Genomic DNA, 13,865 nt, shown 5'->3' with positions numbered 1-13,865 from the left:
CCTGTTATTGGCAATAGAGCTGGAGGACATCCCATCGAGTATGTATAGATGGAGATTAAACTCCATGCTACTTAAAATACAAGATTTTAGAGAATTCATTGGGCGACAAATTAAAATGTACTTTGAAATAAATACGGAATCAGTGTGAAAGGTAAGTTTATACTATGGGACGCAATGAAAGCCTTCATCAGAGGACAGATAATAAGTTATGTAACTAAGATGAAGAAGGACTACAATCAGGAAATAGAACAGTTGGAAAGGGAAATAATAAATACAGAAAAAGAATTAGCAATAAAGGAAGATACAACTAGAAGAAGAGAATTGACAGACAAAAAATAAAATATGAAACACTACAAACATATAAGGTGGAGAAGAACATAATGAAGACAAAACTGAAGTATTATGAGCTAGGAGAAAAAATGCAAAATATTAGCATGGCAGCTTAAGACAGAACAAACTAAAAGAACGGTATTGGCATCAAGGAAAAACGACAAATTACATACAACACAAACAGAGATCAACGAAACCTTCAGGGAATTCTAAGATCAACTATATCAAACTGAAAACGAAGGGAAAGAAGACAAAATAGATGAATTTCTAACTAAAGTTGAACTACAGAAATTGTAAAGAGGAGCAAAATAAATTAATAAAACCATTTGAAATAGAAAAAATACAGGAGATATTAAAAAATAGCAAACAATAAAACACTGGGAGAGGATGGACTCCCCAATAGAATTCTATAAAACTTTTAAAGACTTATTAATTCCTCCTCTCCTGGAAGTAATGAACCAGATTGAAAAAACACAAAACATACCAGATTCATACAAACCAGCAATAATTACAGTAATACCAAAGTTGGGGAAAGATCCACTAACACCAGCATCGTATAGACCAATATCTCAACTTAACACAGATTATAAGATGCAAACAGATTGGTTGACTATGTACCAAAAATAGTAAAATTAGATCAAACTGGATTTATTAAAAAAAGACGAACAGACAATATCTGTAAATTCATTAACTTAATCCATGCAGTACAAGGAAACAAAACTCCAACAGTAGTGGTTGCTTTAGACGCAGAGAAAGCCTTTGACAGAGTAGAATGGAATTATTTATTCCAAGTACTACAAAAATTCAACCTACCAGAGAAATATATTAATTAGATTAAAGCATTATATAAGGGACCATTGGCGAAAGTGACAGTAAATGGATATATATCAAACCAATTTAAATTAAGCAGATCAACAAGGCAGGGATGTCCACTATCTCCCTCACTGTTCGCATTAGCTATAGAACCACTAGTAGAACTGATAAGAACATAAGAGGGATAAAAATAAAAGAGAAGGAATATAAAATCAGTCTATTTGCAGACGACGTTATAATATGCTTAACAGAACCAGAAATATCAATAAAAGAATTACATAAGAAATTGAAGGAATATGGAGAAGTATCGGGGTACAAGATCAAGATCAACGCAAATAAAAGTGAAGCAATGCCAATGAATAATGCGGATTTCACAAAGTTTAAGAAAGAATCACCATTTAGATGACAAACACAATCAATTCGATACCTAGGTATACAACTAAATAATAATCTCAGCCATCTAGATAAACTAAATTATCAGCTATTAATGAAAAAATTACAAGACGATTTAGAGCACTGGAAAGACTTACCACTAACACTGATAGGAAGGATAAACTGTATTAAAATGAACATCTTCCCAAAGATACAATACCTATTTCAATCATTACCAATTCACCCAACAGAGAAATTCTTCAAGGAGCTAAATAAAATAATAAGGAAATTCTTATGGAAAGGAGGGAAACCGAGGATAGCACTAGATAAATTAACAGAATGGTACAAACAAGGAGGCTTACAACTACCAAACTTTAAGAATTATTATAGAGCAGCACAATTAAGATACCTATCAGATTTTTATCAAACAAGGGAAAAACCAGATTGGACCAGATTAGAGCTAGATAAAATAGGGGAGAAAATACCTGAACATATACTATATAAGTGGGATGAAAAAATGGTGCAACATAGGAATTCACCAGTATTGCACCATCTGCTCAACATTTGGAAGAAGATTCACGTAGAAAGGAATAAAATAAATTATCAACTACCAGAATTAATATTGACACAAAATCAACTAATCCCTTTCACAATAAATAACCTTTCCTTCAGAGAATGGGAGAGAAAAGGGATCCAAAGAATAGAAAATTGTTTTTCGGGAAATAAATTATTATCTTTTGAACAAATGAAGGACAAATATAATATAACTCACGATACAATGTTTGCATACCACCAACTGAAAACCTACTTGAAGGACAAATTAGGAAACAGTCTGAGGTTACCAGAAGGAAGCAATTTTGAATATGTGATTACAGACACAATGATGATTGGAAAATTTATAACGAACATGTACATCAAACTGCAAGAAAAGAAGAACGAGGAAACAAACTGTAAACCTAAACAAAAACAGGAACAAGATCTAAACATAAAGATAAAGAATGAAACATGGGAAAAGCTATGCTCCGGAACTATGAGAAATACAATAAACACAAGGTTACGCAGGCTATTCACCACACCCCAAAAGTTAAATAAATTGAATCCAACAGTATCAGACAGATGTTTTCACTGTAAAAAGGAAATGGGAACAACAATACATGCAATTTGGGCATGTGAGAAAGTGAAAAAATTTTGGGAAGATCTAAACCAGATATTAAATAAAATCACAAAAACCAATATACCAAAAAACCCAGAGATCTTCCTTCTAAGTAATATAAGGAATAAAAAATTTGGACTCGATTTGGATGGAGCACAAAAAAGATTTATTATGATAGCCCTAGCTGTAGTAAAAAAATATATTATGTCAACCTGGAAATTAGAAGACAACTTGAGAATACAACAATGCTACATAGAAATAAATAAATGTATTCCATTAGAAAAAATAACATATAATTTAAGAAATAACATCACAATATTTGAACAAATATGGGAACCATACATGAAATACAATAGAGAAATCTTACCACGGACCTCCACCACCTAAAATGACTGAAGGAGAAGACAACGAAATGAACTGACTCAGTATGAAAAAGTAAAAGACAAAAATTTCTTGTTAATTTTTATTAAGTGACGACATTGTTTAACGAGTTCCACTCTGGAGACCTGAGATCACAAATCTTGGCTGACACTGCATTATAATTCAGAGCAATCTGTTATTTAGTGATATTTACTGAAGGGTGGATGTTAGCCAGAGCATCAGGAATAACACCCTGTTGTTACTCTTCTTTAAAGGTGCACATTGACTCTTTTACATACACTGGAAAGTGCAGATGGGGATTTCACTGTGTGCTTCATTAGAAAAAAAATGTATCTCAATACTCCAAAACTCTATCTGTCCTGCCCTGTTGTGCAGTATCAGCCAAGTTTGCTTTGGCAAGTCTTACAGTAGGATTGGAGCCCACAGCCTTCTGAATCAGTGGAAAGAGGACAACCAAGTTAGTAAAGCAATGGAGGGAACAGTATTCCAATTTTGGTGAAGAAGACCATTGTGCCAAAGAATTACTCCTATAAATTGGCTAAGTAGAAGATGGCCATCAGAATCAGAATTTATAGTCAAGAACAAGTCACAAAATTTGGTATTTTGCTGCAGTATCATAGGGCAAACAATCATATTATGATCCATCATTCAACAATAAAATATAAAAAATAAAAATAAAAATACATCAGGCTGTGATGCAACCAGTCAGTATGCGCTCCATGGTACACCTGTAGAAGTTGTTGAGAGCTTTCAGTGACTGATCAAATCGACTCAAGCACCTCACAAAGTATAGCTGTTGGTGGGCTTTCTTCATGATTGCATCCACATGGAGGCTCCAGGACAGATCATTAGAGATGCACTAGCACAGAGGTTTCAGCTGTGTGGGGGATTATGGGTAGTGATGTTGGCCATTGATCCCGCATTAACCCGCCGCTAGGCTGACTGAAAGCATCGCAATACTGGGTGGGCATCAGCATATGGCAATTCAGAGGCACTTATAAAGTAGGGGAACTGCACAGGATATTCCATCGTGAGTTGAGTGAGGGTCATACTCGATGGGTAGGGTCCTTCAAAAGTTATGATACCACTAATTAGTGATGCCGAATGCATCAAGGTACATGGAAATTGAGTGAGGGTCGCATTGTGCCATGTTTGGTGCCACACCTCCATCTTTGATGAGCAGATGTTATCTACTGAAAAAAAAAGCTTGCTTTTGGAAGTTACCATTTTTCAGAATTCCGGATAAAAGGTTAGGCACCTGTATTTGACAGAACCAAGCAAACTCACTGCAGAAATTACACTCAAAACTGGAAGATTATGGGAACGTTTTGGACTATAAAAAAATTTGGATAAAATTGAAATTATGCCTCTTGCAGGAGGGCTCTATATTCAGTGTCAATTATGATTATGAGAGATTTAAATGGCCGACAAATAGGATAAAATACTTAGGAATATACACCTTCCTGTACCTGTGAGCTGCATATTTCTGCACCTGTAGGAGATTAACAATTGTTTTACGGATTTCATTAGGATTTTGTGCTTCTGCCAGTTTCAGAAATAAGGAATGCTGGCCAAGGTAACAGGAGAACTCAATGATCTTCAATTAAGACAAGAAGAAGTAGGAGCAGAACTCAGCCATTTGGCCTATTCTGTGCATCTTGCCATTGCTTCACGGTGAGTTTACTAGCTTTTAAACTCCATTCTAGTGCCTTCTCTCGATAACCTTTGATTCTCATGTTAATCAGGAACTTATCTGCCACCATCTTAAATGTACCCAATGACAGCCTCCACAGATGACTGCAGCTACAAATTCCACAAATTCACCACACTCTGAGTTCATCTGTGTTTCAGGACATTTTTGCATTTTGAGGCTGTGCCCTCTGACGCCAGACTGTCCCACATTAGGAAAGATCCTTTCCACATCCATTCTAGCCAGTTTTTTTCAGTTTTCAACAGGTTTTGATGAGATCCCAGCTCACCTTTCTAAATTCCAGCGAGTACATTCCCAGAGCCTTCAAACACTTCTCATCAAATAACCCATTCATTCGAAGGATCATCCTTGTCAACCTCCTCTGGACCCTCTTCAATACCAGCACATTATTCCTTTGATAAGTAACCCAAATCTGCTCAAACTCCAAATGTGGCCTGATCAGTGCCTTAAAGTGTCAACATTATATCTCTGCTTTAACTGCCATGAGATCCTTTATTCCAGATGCACAGATACACGGGAACACAGTTCGACATTTCTGTCTGGACTCTTTCAGTGCTTCCTCATTACCACTTCCAAATATTTGCTAGATTCTAGGGTCTGACTCAAAAACTTGTTGGCTTGGAGATAACAGTCTTAATAAAAGAGCTGTGGTTATTTTGAAATCATGTTACTTTTTAAAAAAACATCGGTGGTCAGAGCATTGCTATTATATTTAAGCCACAGTTGAATTATAAAGATTTTAAAGAGAAAGCCTTCATCTGAATTATCTGTGATTCATAAATTAGAATGCAATACACAATTGTGCAGGAGAAACTCACCAGGTCACGCAGCATCCATAGGAAGTAAAGGGGAACTAATATTTTGGGTCTGGGCCATTTGTCAGGAATATGATATGACAGTTTCTTTTAAATCAGTTAACTTCTTGAATGAATCTCAAACAAAATTATTAATTCAAGACTATTGAAAATGTTGATTGTACTTCCTATACTATCAAGGTCAAAACATCTTTTAGATTTGATGTGCTATCAATAACGCAAAAGAGTAGAGTTACAGACTATAGGCTTTATTTACAGTAAACTTGAAGGTCATCCTGTGCTGTGACCCAGGCTTTCTGGGGAGGAGTTAAGTTGTTGGATCCTTTATACAGGGTCAAGAGGGAGGAGTCACGGGTACAGTCACAGAATGAGGGGGAGCCAGATTAATGAGAGGACAGCAGTTCATCACAAGGATTACCTTCTTTTATTAAACTCATGCCAATATCATTATTGATGGATACCAGCTCAGATTTTGCTACCTTTTCAGGAAGCTTCTCTTGCATAAGCAATTATTGGAGTCATCATCTTTCATTCTATTCTTAGCTATAAGTTCGGAGTAATATTTACAAGACAAATGTAGATCCAAGAAATGGAATGTAGTTGCGTAATACTCATAACCCATCTAAACATTTAATATGCCTGATTTACACAGGAACATTCAGTTATCTGACAGCATAAAAACTGAAATGCCATTCAGATGGAGTGGCAGTGTATTCCATTAAAAATTAACAGTAAAATTGGCATGTTCAATATCTTGAGGACTGCATATAAATTTCAGTTATTACGTTGACAGAGATGAGACATCCTATTATAAGGGCCCTACTTATTGGAATTGAAAGCATATTCTTGGGATGTCAGATACATGTGATTTCTTTCCATGAAATTACATTCGAGTTGCATGGGCCAAGTAGAAAGGTGAGCAGTTAGGAACACAATAGAATTCTCATCCCAACAATCTCCTTACTCTTGATTTTATTCCTAATGTTCCAATACATACCTGGAAAATTAAGTTAAATATTCCAATCATATCTTATTTTTTAAATTAATTTAATTTAGAGATGCAGCATGGTAACAGGCCCTTCTGACCATGAGCCCATGCCTCCCAATTACACCCATGTGACCAATTAATCTACTAACCCCATACATCTTTGGAATGTGAAGGAAACCGGAGTTCCCTGGTGAAACCCATGCAGTCACAGGGAGAATGTATAAACAACAAATAACACTAGTTTCAAACTCAGACCACTAAACTGTAATAGCATTGCACTAAATGCTACACTAACCATGCCATCTTGATTACATTTGCATTTTGGTGGATTTGTGATGGTTCACCCACGTGGCAAGTGAACCAGCTGCTGCCGTCGTGGGCGAATTTGCAGCCAGCGGCATTCACAGGGACTCTCAGTGTGGGGCAAAACCTTGGCCCAGAAGCTGATGTCACTTCCACCTCACAAGGCGCAAGGGTTGCTGGGAAGTTTGGGCCTCTTAAGCGGGCAATTTTGAATTAGTAAGTCAATTGAACTGAAATTCCGCTTGACTCAGTGAGTTTCTTTCATTTGCTGTGGCTCAACACCCACATTGGTGATCCCAATGGTCCAACAGCATTTGGACACAATTGACAAGGACAACATGAATGATTCGGCTCTTCAGAATGTAGTTTCACTTAAACTGCCAGCTTTCTGAACCATTCAGCCCCTCATCTGGATTCAACAAGCAGAGGCCCAGTTCTGGGTCAGGAACATTGTTTCTGAGGAGACCAGATACTACTACATGTTGGCTGCTCTCGAGCAGGAAATGGCGGGCCAAGTTATTGACTTTTTGCAGCAGACCATGGAGGCTGGCAGGTATGATGCACTCAAGGGCAAATTAGTTGGTACATTCAGCCTCACACCATGAACAGGCCATGTGTTTGCTACATATGGACGGCCTGGGTGACCCCGTGTTGTCAGCCCTGATGAGTGACATGTTAGCACTACCAGACAGCCATAATCCATGTCTACTCTTCAAACAGGTCTTTTTGGAGCCGATGCCGGAGGACATCTGCCACCTATTAGTAAATGAGAACTTCTCCGACCCGTGAAAGGTGGCCGCTTGCATGGATGTTGTGTGGTGTGCCAAACATAATGGCAGAGCCAACATCGGGATTAGTGCTGCATCATGCCCGAAGGTCCAACCACACTGCATCCCAGCGGCAAAACCTGCAATGTCCACACCAAGAGACAACACCATTTCTGAGTCTTGGTGTTTTTACCATCAAAGGTGGGGATCTGGGGCCCATTGATGCTGACCACCATACTCGTTCCAGAGAAATGAAAAGGCCAGCCATTGCTGATGGCTATGGTGACTGACCACCATGATAGCCCCCTATATGTCTGGGACAGACACTCCGGATGCAGATTCATGGTAGGCATGGGAGAAGAAATCAGTGTCCTTCCCCCTTCAAGCCATGATACCCGAACCAGAAGGGACAGACCAGAGCTCACGGCAACCAACAGCCATGCCATCCGCACCTATGGCACATGGACTATCGCCTTGCAATTTGATTTCAGTTGATTCACATGGATGTTCACGCTGGCCGCAGTATCACACCCATTGCTGGGTGCAGACTTCCTTCACGTGCAATATTTGCTCGTGGATCTGAAGGAACTACGGCTGGTCGATGCAAAAACATTCTAGGCTTTCTCCCTTGGTGAGGCCAAATGGCAGGCGAGTTTGCCAAGGTGTTATCGGAGTTTCCATCCATCAACACGCAACAGTTTTCCACAGCAGCCCCCAAACATGGCGGGATGCACCACGTTCCCACACAGGGTCACACCCTGCATGACTGGGTCCGTAGGTTACCACCAGACAACCTCCGACTTGTGAGAGAGGAGTTTAACAAAATGGAGAAGATGGGGATCGTGTGGAATTCGGACAGCCCATGGTGCTCCCCACTCCATATGGTGCCCAAGTCTGCAGGAAGATGGAGGCCTTGTGGTGACTACAGGAGGCTGAATAATGCAACCACCTCCAATAGATATCTAATCCTGCACATCTAGGACTTCATAGCCAACCTTCATGGGGCAGCATCTCTTCAAAAATTAACCTAGTTCGAGAGTATCATAAAGTCCCTGTCCACCCAGATGATAGTCCAAAGACAGCCATCATTACCCCGTTCGGCATGTTCAAATTCTTTAGAATACTATTTAGCCTTAAAAACACTGTGCAGACATTCCAATACCTTATAGATTCAGTAGGGTGGGATCTGGAGTTTCAGTTCATCTATCTACATGAGATCCTGGTAGTCAGTCACTCCCTCAGTGATTATGGCATGGCAATAAACCTCACCACGTGCCAGTTCAGCCTACCCCACCATTGACTTCTTGGAACTCTGGATCGACCATCATGGAACTGTTCCTCTGCTGGGAAAAGTGGAAACATTCATCAATTCGCCAGGCCAAACACAGTTATAGGCCTGCAGGAATTTGTCAGGATGGTTAACTTTTACCACTGGTTCATTTCTTTGGTGGCTCAGATCATCTGCCCCCTTTTTGGCTTGATGTCCGTCAAATCCAAAGAATTTGCCTGGATGGAGAAGGCAACAGTGACTTTCAACCAAGCCAAGGACATTCTAGCTGATGCCACACTCCTGGTCCACCCCCAGGTAGATGTCCCCACAGTCCTCACTGTAGATGCCTCCGAAGCAGCAGTCGGCAGCATGTTTGAACAGCTAATCGAAGGCCAGTAGAAACCGCTTGCTTTCTTCAGCCAGCATTTGCAACCCCACCTTCTCCCACTGCCAAGATCAAGTACAGCATGCTTGACAGAGAGCTGCTAGCCCTGTACCTGGCTATCCAACACTTCAGGTATTTCCTGCAAAGGAGGGAGTTCACAATCTTCATAGATCACAAGCCCCTCACCTTGGTATTTTCTAGTGTCTGACCAGTGGTCAATCTGCCAACAGCGCCACCTGTTGATTTTATCCAAATTCACCACCACAATTAAGCATACCTCTGGGAAGAACAACATGCTGGCCGACGCGCTGTCACGGTCATCCATCCAGTCAGTGCATGCTTTGTCTCCAGGGGTGGATTACACAGCATTAGTAGAGGTAATGCAGTTACCCAGAGGTAGCAAACTCCTTTGTGACATGTTCCCTGGGCAACCTTGGCCCATCGTCCCAACCATTTGGCACTGAGTTTTCAATACCTTATATGGTTTAGCCCACTCTTCCATCCAGGTGGCCATCCAGCTGGTCATGGATCGGTTCATGTGGCAAAACCTACACAAACAGCTCAAGCATGGGGCCAGGATGTACATGTACTGCCAGACCTCCAAAATTTAGTGGCACAGAAGGGCACCACTGCAACCTTTCCAGCCAATACATAGGAGGTTCGAGTATGTGCACATGGACATCATTGACCCACTGCCTGTCTCAAGAGGAGCAAGTACCTGTTTACAATGGTGGACAGGTACACAAAGTGGCCAGAAGCCGTCCCAATCGCAAATCGACTGCAAAGGCATGATCACAACCTGGGTGGCACAGTTCAAACTCCCTGCCTACATCAATTCCCCTCGATTCTATGGTCCAAACTGGTGCAGCTCCTAAGAACCCAGCTCCACCAGATGACTGCATACCATCCACAATCAAATGGCCTGGTGAAACATTTCCATAGGCATCTGCAAGGGCTAGGCTGGGTAGACGAGCTCCTCTGGGTGCTATTGGGCATTCTCACATCACCTAAATCAGACCTGGCAGCATCATCGGCTGAGCTGATATATGAATCCTCACTCACAGTGCCCAGAAAATTTGTGACCGCACCCTACGGACAAGAGAACATACTGACAGAGGTCCTGATCAAGTTCTGGGAGAGACTTGGGACAATGGCCCCGGTACCCTCCTTCATGCCCAAGTTCCTTCAGCAGGAACGCACAGACCACCTCTGCAGTGGCCATAAGAAGGAGCCTTCAAGGTGGTGTGCCATAATGGGACTGTGGTGGTACACCACCGGCCTACTGTAGCGGGCAACCTCTGTACCTGCAGGAGTGTAAGGGGACAGGACAACACCTGGCTGGCTGTCAATCAGTTGGCCTGAATGGATCAAGCCCCACCCAGTTGGGTGTCAATCACCCTCTGGGATATAAGCCTGCTCCAGCCTCCCAAAGTCTCACTCAGAGTTACTGCAGCTATAGCCAACCTGACTCTGTGGAAGTTTTTGTGGATTAAAGCCTGTTGTACAGTCTTTGTCTTGTGTGTGTCTGATTCTGGCTAACAATGCACCACAATTTAATCCACAAATTTTTCCCACGGCTGCCATGGAAAAACTCTTGAGCACAAGGAGCCTCAAAGTCAACCCACGCCACCTGGAAGCCCAGACACATTTCAAGATCTGGTGGCACGCGGTCGAGGGAATCATCGAGGCACACGCAGTCAGCATCCTAGTCTCAGATTGGAAGAGGCTAGTCCGACTCCGGTCAAAGCTGGGTCCCCACGCCTTCCAGGCAGCCAAAGGCTGCTCCACATACAAGAGCACAATGGACACTCTCAAGAACTTGTACAAGACCCCCATGAATGCAGTCTGTGCAAGGTACCTCCTCAATACACGAGCCCATCAACCCGGGGAGATGGCTGAGTCTTACCTGGGACACCTGTGAGAGTTGACCCGACCGTGTCTGGCTGAACCCAGGATAGGTGCAGAGGAGTTCAAGAGGCTGATCTGGGATGCCTTCATCCGAGGGCTACGCTTGAGGGTCATTCGGCAGAAACTGCTGAAAGATAGCATCTACACCCTGACGAAGACAATGGAAGTGGCCCGAACACTGGAAGCTGCAGCCCTGCACCTTAAACCCTTCGATTCCAGGTTCCCCCAGGCTCTCTCATGGCACTCTCACACGGCAGCTGCAGCCCCAGACCAAGCTAGGGAGGAAAACATCGCTGTGGTGGGTGCCTGGTGCCCCTGTAAGTACTGTGGGTCCTGGTGTGGTCAGACCGACAATCGTGCTGGAAGTACACAGCTAGGAACCAGTACTGTTCCCAATAGAGCAAGAAAGGCCACTTTGCTAAAGTGTGCATTTCAAAACCAGCTGGTAGCTCAATGGCCCTCTATGACCTCCCCCGTGGACCCCTCCACGTTTGCGTGCCATGTGGTATCATTGACCCCGCTACGATTTCTGCCTTCCCCGATGGTGCAGCATCTGGCACCACTAGTGACGATTGCTGCGTGTGCCCCGAGCACCTGGACCAGTCCCCACCCTCGCCGGTGCCGCTCGCCGAGGACTATAGTGATGGCACTTCTGGCTCATGGTGTGATGTCACTTCCAGCTGACGCAATGACATCACTTCTGCTGGCCGCAACGATGTCACTTCCCCTGGTACAATGAACACGACTGGGGAAAGAGGCCAGCCATGCAGCAGGACCCAAGTGCTGCCGGCATCTTGGGCCAGGCAGCAGCCGACACGGAGGGACCCGACGATGACGAGGGTGATGTGGTCAACATGGGCAATGACCAGGCCACCTTACCGATGCACCCCATGCCTCCGGACATCATAAATCGCTGCCCATAATTGAAGAGCGATGACTCCAACCCCGAGATGATCCTGGTTGCCATCACCCTGACCAGGGACATCCCTCACGATCTCAGGCGCTCTATGATGGACGTGCAAGTCAACGGGCAGGTAACAAAGTGCCTGTTCAACAGTGGCAGCACTGAGAGCTTTATTCACCCAAGCGTGGCCCAATCCCTGAGATTAAATATCCACCCCACCACCTGCTGGATCGTCCTCACCCCAAGGATAAGACTGTTGGTATCCTCAGGTGCTGCTCGGCCAATATAACTGTGGGAGAGGAGACATATACAGGGTTCAGGCTCCTGGTCATGCCCAAACTCTGAGCCCCAGTACTCCTGGGCCTGTATTCCAGTCCCACCTGCAGAGTGTCACCCTTGCCTTCGGGGGGTCCCAACCTCCAATCACATTACACAGCACGCCAACCTACCATCCCCGGCCAACCTGTGGCCTCTCCACACTATGCATCACCCAACCGGTGATCTTCCCACACCTTACGCTAGGCTGCAAGCAGATCGCCATCAGAAGTAGGCGCTATTGCACCGCAGACAGCTACGACATCCAGTACCGCCCCGGAAAGTTTAACAACTTCCCCGATGCCCTCTCTCGGACCTGCACGTCTATACACAATGACAGGCTGCAGGCATTGCATGATGGATCTGCCATCCGGGTATCACCAGGTTGTACCACTTCATTAAGTACCGGAACCTGCCGTACACTATCAGGGACGTCCAGGACATTTTTGAGGCCTGATGGGTCTGCGTGGAGTGTAAACCCTGTTTCTTTCGCCCGCCCCGGGCCCATGTCATAAAGGCCACTCGACCCTTTGAGCTTCTCGGCATGGATTTCAAAGGGCCCCTACCTTCCTCAAACTGAAAAGTCTACTTCCTCACGGTAGTGGACGAGTATTCACGCTTCCCTTTCGCTATCCCTTGCCTGGACACCTCTACTGTCATCATCATTAGGGCCCTGAAGTAGATCTTCACCATGTTTGGCTACCCCGCTTTCATCCACAGCGACCGGGGGTTTAGTTTCATGAGTGACAAGCTGCGCCAGTACCTGACGGCGAGGGGCATCGTGACTAGCCGCACGACAAGTTATAACCCGAGAGGCAATGGGCAAATGGAACACTAAAATGGGGTGGTCTGGAAGGCAGTCCTCCTGGCTTTAAAGTTGAAAGGGTGGGCCGTTGAATACAGGCAGGACGCCCTGCCCGAGGCGCTCCATGCCATTCAGTTGCTGCTGCGTACAGTTACCAACGAGACCCCTCTGGAATGTTCCTCCCAGCATGGCTCACGTCCCTGGGATCGGTGCTCCTGCATAAGCACATACAGACACCCAAGGCCGAACCCCTGGTCGAGCAGGTCTTCCTCCTACACGCGAACCACAACTACACCTACGTTAGTAGCAGGGAGGGACCTGGCACCGGCAGGAGCACCCACCAATCCATAGCATCCTTCAGCCCAGGACGATGCCGACCGGGTATATATCCCCATCCCCAGGCAGCTATGGGGCGCGCAGGACCTCCTTGACCACCACAGGCCCGCTTCAGCCCTGGAGGATGAACCTGCCCCCCCCCACTCATCCAATACTACTTTCACATGTTGACCCTGCCCCCTTGAGCCACCCCTCCACGCGGCACCACACCAGTCACACAGACCCCTGCCGCCAGCCCCCCCGCCACTTCCCCTCCAACCAGTGACCAGGAACCAGTCCTACGACGGTCACAGAAACCCTAGCAGCCGC

This window comes from Narcine bancroftii, chromosome 7 (genome assembly GCF_036971445.1).
Source record: "Narcine bancroftii isolate sNarBan1 chromosome 7, sNarBan1.hap1, whole genome shotgun sequence".
Classification (NCBI taxonomy): domain Eukaryota; kingdom Metazoa; phylum Chordata; class Chondrichthyes; order Torpediniformes; family Narcinidae; genus Narcine; species Narcine bancroftii.
Note: the sequence above shows the minus strand (reverse complement) of the source record.